Source organism: Chenopodium album, chromosome 15 (assembly GCF_948465745.1).
Source record: "Chenopodium album chromosome 15, dcCheAlbu1.1, whole genome shotgun sequence".
NCBI lineage: Eukaryota > Viridiplantae > Streptophyta > Magnoliopsida > Caryophyllales > Amaranthaceae > Chenopodium > Chenopodium album.
Genome location: NC_137848.1, coordinates 37559905 through 37568799, shown reverse-complemented (window position 1 = coordinate 37568799; position 8895 = coordinate 37559905). Strand labels below are relative to the sequence as shown.

The 8895-nt window shown below is 33.1% G+C and overlaps 1 long non-coding RNA gene across 2 annotated transcripts; it reads right to left on the bottom strand.

Moving 5' to 3' along the window:
• Positions 1-5154: 5154 nt before the first annotated feature.
• On the bottom strand, positions 5155-8519 carry LOC145582185 (uncharacterized). Of its 2 annotated transcripts, XR_014099814.1 has the most exons (6): positions 8279-8519; positions 7964-8003; positions 7700-7821; positions 7534-7618; positions 6604-6716; positions 5155-5429 (listed from the first exon to the last, which is right to left on the bottom strand). It is a non-coding gene; the product is annotated as an uncharacterized LOC145582185 (long non-coding RNA). The 2 variants fall into 2 exon arrangements; XR_014099815.1 differs by lacking the exon at positions 7964-8003.
• Between the last annotated feature and the right edge of the window lie 376 nt (positions 8520-8895).

The following is an 8895-nucleotide window of genomic DNA, read 5'->3' as shown; positions in this document are numbered from 1 at the left end:
TCAATGGGAAACAAGATTTTAAAGATCGCCCAAGAGTTCTGTCAAGTGAAGAGGTGTATGAAAAGTTTAAAGACATTCAAATTACCTATGGGAAAAAGCATAGGTCTGCTATTCCTATGCAAGGCTTTAAGAAGTGTTCATATTTATGGCACCTACCTTATTGGAGATTCCTTTTTGTGAGACATTCGCTTAACGTGATGCATATTGAAAAGAATGTGTATGATAGTTTGATTGGTACTTTATTTAATATTCATGGGAATACTTAAGATGGCAGAAAAGCTAGAAATGACTTACAGACCATGGGGATTAGAAATGAACTCCATGCCGTTGTGAATGACAAAGGTTGAGCATACCTGCCTCCAGCAGCTTATACATTATCAACAAAAAAGAAAATTGAGTTTTGTGAGAGCTTGGCTGGAGTAAAAGTGCCAGAGGGTTATTCTTCAAATATTCGCAACCTTGTGAATATGCAAAACTTGAAACTTGTGGGCCTTAAATCTCATGATTGCCATGTTCTTATGCAACATCTATTACCAGTGGCTATTCGTTTAATTTTGCCTAAAAATGTTTGATTTTCCATAACCAAACTTTGTTTGTTTTTTAATGTAATTTATAGCAAGGTCTTTGATCCAAAAAAGTTGACTGCATTGGAAGATGGAATTGTTGTAACTTTGTGCTAATTAGAAATGTACTTTTACCATTGTTTTTCGATGTCATGATTCATTTACCAGTTCACTTGGTAAGAGAGGTGATATTTTGCGGGCCTGTGTACTTGAGAAATCAGTGGCCTTTTGAAAGGCAAATGAAAACATATGGCGGTTATGTCAAGAACGCCTTTCACCCTGAAGGTTGTATCGCTGAACGAATTTTTTATGAAGAAGTTCTTGCGTTTAGTAAATTTATATCAAATTCAATGAAGATAGGGCTTCCCGTTTCTCGACATATGGGAAGAATGGGTGGTCAGGGGACCCTAGGCCGCAAACAACTTGACATGTCGTAAGACGATTGGCACAAGGCCCATTCGTACATTCTTCACAATGAGGATGAAGTAATTCCATATATTCAAAAACACATGAGAGACTTGAGGAAATACAATAGAAGGGAAAATGAGAAATCAATAGCTGATGAACACAATAGATCGTTCATTAGGTGGTTCAAAGGTCAAGTTTTCAGGGATCTTCAGGATTCTCCAAGTTCTATTTCTGATCGACTTAAGAGTTTGGCATACGGACCTAATTTCAACATTACTTAATATTCAGGTTATGTTATCAATGGTTTCACATTTTAGACAAGGTTGCAAGATGAAAATAGTACAATGCAAAATAGTGGGGTTACTTTAGAAGCTGAAGCTATTCATTTTGCTAGTGCAAAAGACAAGCATCCCGTTTCTGGCACAATGCGATACTATGGATTTATTGAAGAGATTTGTGAGTTGCATTACTCCAACTTTTCAATGCCAGTTTTCAAATGTTAATGGGTTGATAATAACAACGGGGTTGATCATAGTAGCCTTGGAGTGACTTTTGTTAACCTTAATAAGATTGGTCACAAGGGAGATCCTTTCATTTTATCTAGTCAAGCTAAACAAGTGTTTTATATGACCGATCCATCAAATAAGAGAATGTCAGTTGTTATAACACCAAGACCGCGACATGTCATAGATGATTAGGGCGACGATAGTGTTTTGGAAGGTAGTTCTTTGCTGGGAAAGGGACTAGTTGATGATGATGTAGCTGATGATTCTTCGATCTACGCAAGAGATGACCACAATGAAGTTTTGTGGGAAGATGATGCTAACAATAATAAAGTAAAGCGAAAGTGAAAGTGAAAGCGTAGTCATAAAAACTATTAAGGCAATCCAAGTAAAAGAATTCCCACAGGTGAACACAAGACTCATTTTTCCACCTACATTGGTGTAATGGCACATGAAAGAATAAGCATTGCCTACAAAGATTGGCATGAAGTTCCAATAGGAGTGTTAGATGAAGTTTATGGATTATCTCGGTAAGATATACTAATCATGTATTAGAATGGGAAAATCATTTATTATTTAAGTTTTTTTTTTTTTTTTTTGTGTACTAACTTATAAATTTGTTTTGAATAAAAATAGAAGGGGTTTTATGTTCCTGAGAATCGCAAAGGTTATGTACTAACACGAGCATCGATTCGATGGAAAGCTTTCAAGACTAGATTAAGAACCAAGTGGTTGTATAAAAGAGATAAAACACTTCATCAAAAGCCACCACACAAGTATCCTTTTATACTTGAATCGGATTGGAAACCTTTGTTCAAATATGCACTTCTAATGAATTTAAGGTATACTTTGATTTATCGCATTATCTATGAATATGAATATATATGTACATGTAAACAGTTTTATTAATTGACTTTGAACTTTAAAAATATGTAGGAATTGAGTGAAAAGAATCGTGCAAAGGCAAAGAAGAAGTCCTCAAGTTATTGTGGTGGTAGACTTCGGTACCAATATTTTGAAGAGGAGATTGTAAGTGTTAATTACATGATGTTTACTTACTTTGATTTTTAAAAATTTTAATAGTATTAACTAAATATTCGAAATTTATTTTCTATACTATTAGGAAAAAGAACTTGAAAAACAAGGAGTCCATGTGTCACAAGTGCCGCGACATCTAACTTGGATTACAACTCATTCTCATGTAAAAGATGGAGTTATAACATTTGATAATCTTGCTGTTAAAGAAATCCATGATGCAATAGTAAGAGAGTATATTTAATCTTTTTATATGTTTTACTTTTCAAGCATTTAAAATTTTTCTTTTCATAATAATAATATATGTTTTTCAGATAGCATTAAAGGGTCAAGTTCAAAGAGGTGAAATTATTACTAAGGGTCGAGATGATATCTTAGCAAAATTAATGCATAAGCATGAGCATGGTGATTCAGTGAGAGCTGTTGGTTCATTACAGTGAAGGATTATTTTGGTTATAACAAACCTGCTCCACCCAACCAATTACATGCTGAAATAGGCATGATGAAATCGAAACTTGTATCCATGGATAACAGACAAAATTTTATGATGTCCTTCTTGATGTCATATCGAAGCCAAGAGCAAATAAAATCTTTCATGGCTGTTGGAGGTTAACAGGTTGGTGTAGGTGGATTATTTGGTGGCGACAATACTTTTGGTAGTTTGGATGCTGGGTTTGGTGGCCTGACAGGTGGGTCAGGTGGTTTTAGTGGCTTAACAGGTAGCTTGGCTAGTAGGTCTATTAGTTTGGGTGGCGGATCTAGTGGCCTGGGTGTTGGCCTGACAGGTGGGTTTGGTGGCCAGGTTGGTGGGTCTATCGGCTTGCTTGGTGGGTCTAATGGCCTGGAGGGTGGGTCTAATGGTCTAGCAAGTGGGTCTAGTGGCTTGGAGGGTACGTCGAATGGCCTAGAGGGTGGGTCTAGTGGTCTGACATGTGGGTCACGTGCTCCCCAATTGGATGATACTTTTGGTCAGGGGCTTCAAGGTATCCCTCTAACTCAACTGTTAACAAGCGAAATTTTCGAGCAAGGGAGCAAAGGGCATGGGTTTACCCCTAATTCATTAGCAGGGGCTGATATTTATAGTGCACAAGGTAATAGGAAAGAAGATAATTGCACAAAAACACAATCTCATACGGAAAACCTAGAGACTGAGGCATATCATGTTCCTTGGCCTCAAACAGATTGTAACAATCGACTTGAGCCTACAACTAACCTTGCGTATCAGAGTTGTGATTTGAAAGAATTTCTTGAGGTATGCCTTTTCATTCTAATTAAGTCCTCATAACTGAATTATTTAAACCAATATATAGGAAATGAACTTAATATATAAAAAATGATGATTAGCTGCAAAAATTTAAACGTTATAGTCCTGTAAGTTTTGCCTTTTGATAAAAATGGGTGTATTTATGTTAAGGGATGGAGTGATTGTTGTTTATAAATTGAAGGAAACAACAAAGAGTTGCAAATTGATGCAAACGGACAGGTAAAGAAAATAACAGATGTTAGAGTTACTCATTCTAGATTAATGCCGCCTGGTCATGCTCGAGTCACAATTACAGAAGATATACTGCTCTTTGCCATGTCCTAATGATGAACTAGTCTATGTTCGTCAAGCAAAGAAAAGCTACATACCTTGGCCGATTACCTTGATTTTTCCAAGAAAGGTATGAAATTTAATGATTGGTATATGTTTGCAGTGTAATATTTTTCAGCATATGTTATCAATGGGCACTTTGTTATGTATGTGAATTCTTTAAAAAAATTTCAGCTTAATCCATCCACATATCTAGGAAATGTCAGAACATATATAGTACGTAAAAAAAAAAATTTCTAAATTGATTCATCAAAAGCAAATGACTTATTTACTAACCATCATGCCATGAATATTCTTGACTTTTATTTACTTTATTTTATGGTGAAATTGAAAAGATGTGCTTTATTTTCTGGTGAAATTGAAAAGATGTGCTATTAGCACATGTTTCGTGTATTTAATATGATGATGCTGTTTGTATGCGGCAGACATGCATCATTTGTATATTGACTTGCATAATACAAGTAATCACTAGTTGTCACTATTAGAAAATCTGTGGTTTTAAGATGCTTTTTAGGCTTATTTTCGACACAAAAAAGCGTCGAAAATTTTCTTCTCGACACTTCTAAAAAGCGTTGCAAATAAGTGAGTCGAGAAATTTGCTGGACACAAAAAAGTGTCGCAATTCTCGACGCTTTTTATTGTCCAACTATTTATACGAAGAGTCGAAACTTGTATTAGTTTGCGCACTTTCTCAGATTTGGCGACGCTTTTTCTTGTCTATAATCACAAATTTGCGACACTCATTTGTATCCCTATTTTCATATATATTAAATGTCTTCTATTTTATCAACGCTTTTTTCTGTCCAAATTTCTAGTTTTGGCAACACTTTTTCTAGTCCATGTTCTTTATAAATATATCCAATGTAGAGAATATTTTTCTACCAATAATATATTTAATTCAATCAATTAAAATTAATATAACTAGCAATGATAGATTTGTACTCCATGTTAGATTTAATAAAAATAAAAGAAAATTTTACTCAAATTTCATTTTATTCATAATCAACAGAAAAGTACAACTTAGTATATGTGCAATACAACGCCCAAAAAAAAAAAAAAAAAAAAAAAAAAAAAAAAAAAAAAACCATTCTGCCAATATTGATTTAAGCTAGAATGATAAAAGAAAAGTACAAATACATTTTATCTATAATGCATTTTCTCTTAAAGAGCTAACATTAAATAAAAATGATTAATTGTGATTCTCCACCTATATCGAAAACTTGCAGCTTGTCAAAATTGAATTCAGAGCTACTAAAACGTCTTCATAGAACCACTTCATTAATAACTTTAACGTAGACAAGGACACAAAATAATCACAATAATATCCTGCAGCAATAACAAGCATGTCAAAGATTGAAGTTAAAATTTTCCATGTATTTTTTTTGGTCCAATAAAACATGTTATTAGTTAGTGGATTATGGTCCCTGTAGAATAACAATTATACATTATATGCTACAACACTAACAAAATCAGAGCTTTAAAGATAGTTAATGGATTACAATCCTAGCTGAACAAATTTATCATTATATAGTAGTGTATATAATGTGTAAGGTTATATAAACGGTAGAGTTTAAGATATAAAAAATTCATATCAACATCAAGCATTATAGAGACAATTTCAAGATTCTTTAACTCAGCAACAGTAAAATAATGGAATATTGTCCAAGTTAATTAAAGGATGCATAATCTTATTCTTTCACCTACTAGTGTTAGTTTTAATATATAAGAGTAGTAGCATAAGATGCTGCCATCTCACCCAAAAACATTATAATAATTCGAAGTAAAGAATGAAGTTGGGTTCGCTGCTCTTAGTCTTCCACTTGATCAACATTCTTATACAAAAATTTAATCGTTCAAATTCTTTTTAGTTAAATGCAACATACTAATAAAGCAAGCACAATATAGAAGAATTCTCTTATCATGATTATCTCTCATTTTACAGACTAATTAGCATAAATAATATCGCTTTACATATTTAAGTCAAGTGACACAAAATGGGACCAAAATGGGTCATTTTGGACAATGTCAGACCTATATGGGATAACTGGTATGTACTGAGAACCACGTACTCAGTAAATAGGAATATGAAAGTTGACATCTAAGCCTATGAAAACAGAGAATAAATTGTAAGTGAAAGTGGCTAAAGAGATAAATAGTACTCCCTTCGTCCCATTAGCACATAGAAATGGAAGCCAGGCCATGAAACAATGGAAATAAATGTAATAGAGCCAAGAAAGTCATTGGCACCATGATACCATGTAATTTTTCTCAACAGACCTGTCTTAATATGAAAGTAGTAGCTAGATATGAAAACCAGACTTCAAATTCTTCATTCTACTTTTTTAGATGCTAAAGATGCAAGCCTAAAGGAATTACTAGACAAGGCAACAATATGTTGCAAACCTTCATGTTTATTAGAGTTTAGATAGCTTATGTACTCTAGGAGAGCACAAATAAAATTAAATGAAATTGTAAGGGAGAGAGAAAGATAGAAACATACAACACAAAAACGAGTATTGAGCTGCTTCCTTATATATGGATTCTTCATAATTTTCTCGTCAACCTTAAGGCCGAGAACAACTGCCCAAAGTACTGAAGCAACCATAAGGAAGTCTAGCAAACACCAATATCAGATCAATGCAGAGAGTGAGGCTATTTTTATAACCAAGGCACAAATCAAACAATCAAGCACACACACCTATGCTAAAAGAGAAAAAAAAAATAGAACGATAGAACAAGGGAATAAGATAGAGAAATGAGCAGAATTTAATAACCAGATAAGTTCTAAGAATCACATCAGCAAGATGGCATGATGCAGTATTTAGAGAAATAAAAGTGTAGACTCTATCTTGCCTTTAAAATGTGAAGAATAAGAAAAGGAAAAAGAAAATCGAACTTAGTTAAAAATAATTATATATTAGACAGAGATAAATAGGTTTATATCCTCCATTCTCTTCCTTTTTGATCTGCTCATGAAAATATCCATAGAAAGAATCTTCAATAAGGAGGCAATGTAGTATAAAATTATAGATGAATTTTATAATGGTAAAAACACACTAGGACAAGAAAGAAATGCGTTAAAAGACTTTCCACAGCAAGGATTAAGAACTTGATAGAACACAAATATTACCAATCAATATTACCAAAAGTTGACAGCGACATGATACAAATAAAATACCATCATACCACTCAACAGCAAGGATAATTAAGAAATTGATAAAATACAAATATTTGAAAAACAATAGTAAGCAAAACAAAAGCTTATTGAACATGCTATCACAATACTAATAACAACCTTACTTAAAACCATTTAGTACTATCAATAGTAAATACGAAACATAGCTTAATTTTGCAATTACGAACTTATAATTATCTCATTACTTTTCTAGCTATAATGGATTAATAATTCCTGTGTTTTGAGTAAAATTACCGTAGCTCGTGTCTCTATTTCATACCGAGGACAAGTATAATCTGTCAAGTTTAGCTGTGCTTAATTAGCATCCAACTACATTACCCTGCCAACAATTTCATAACCTTATCATCAAAACCAGTAAAAAAAAAAAAAAAAAAAAAAATTAAAGCAATTAGTATCTCACCATTGAGTTTGATACAAGCTCTTCTTTCCAGGTGTTTCTTTCAGCTCCACGATATAATCTCTACCCCATTAATCATTCGACTCTACTCCAATAAGAGTCATTTGATTTTTATTTTTTCAAGTCTAATCAACAAAAAATTTCAATGTCAAGTTTTTTATACCGTAATAAGAAAAGATCTTAACATTTGGAATCCAATAAGAGTTTAAATTGAGAAAATAGTAGTTTAACAAGATCTATAACCTACGGTTTTAAAAAAGAAAATACCCGAGCGAATGAAACTATCCAGAAAAGAAACCCCATAATTCTGCCAAGAAACAAAAATTAAATGTTGGAGAAACAATGAACGGAAGAAACCAAAGAATTAATTATACATTAAATTGAAAAATCACATCAGAATTGAAAATATTTCAAGTAACATCAGCTAGGTAAGAGCAACAACCAAAGATTAATTGAATTTAATTAAAACTAACTAAAATTTAAACAAAAATCAATCAAACAACTAATTAGATACAGTCAACAAGAGTAAGAAACCAAAGGTACAATTACCATGGTGACTGTCCAAGGAATGTAGATTAGTACCTTTTGTTACATTCTAAGCTAGTTGCTTCTCAACTTCGTTTTGGGAATTTACTTCTAAACCTCCAATAATTCAATCGATTGAATGGAATCCTCTTTAAGAATTATAAATGAAATCCAACTTTTAACCGTTAATTTACCCAATTACAAAAGTAAATCGTAAATACTCTAAAAAACAACAAAAATGAAAATATTTTGATTTATGAGTAAATCACAACACTGATGCAATTGAAAGCACAGTCATGATGACTGGGAATGCTGAGTCAGAAGAGAAGGATGGGAATGCTGAGTCAGAGATAGTACAGGGGAAGAATCAGGAAGGAATTCCAACCTTGCCAGAGAAGAATACAGCTAAGGAAGGGAATAATAGTACTAAGGGAGAGAATGTGACAGCTGCTGCAAATTAGAAGGCCGTTATTTACTTTTGTCTTTTTTCTTATTTTGTCCTGTGTTAGTCCAAGGACTCTGTATTAGCTGAATCAAGGCTATTTAAGCCAATAGGTTGTAATGGCAGCTTATGCTTATGATTAATGAAAACTTCCCTTCTCTAAAATTCTCTCTCTATTCTTATCTCTCAATTGCTGTTGCTCATTATTTGATTAAGTCCAACAAGCTGCCTT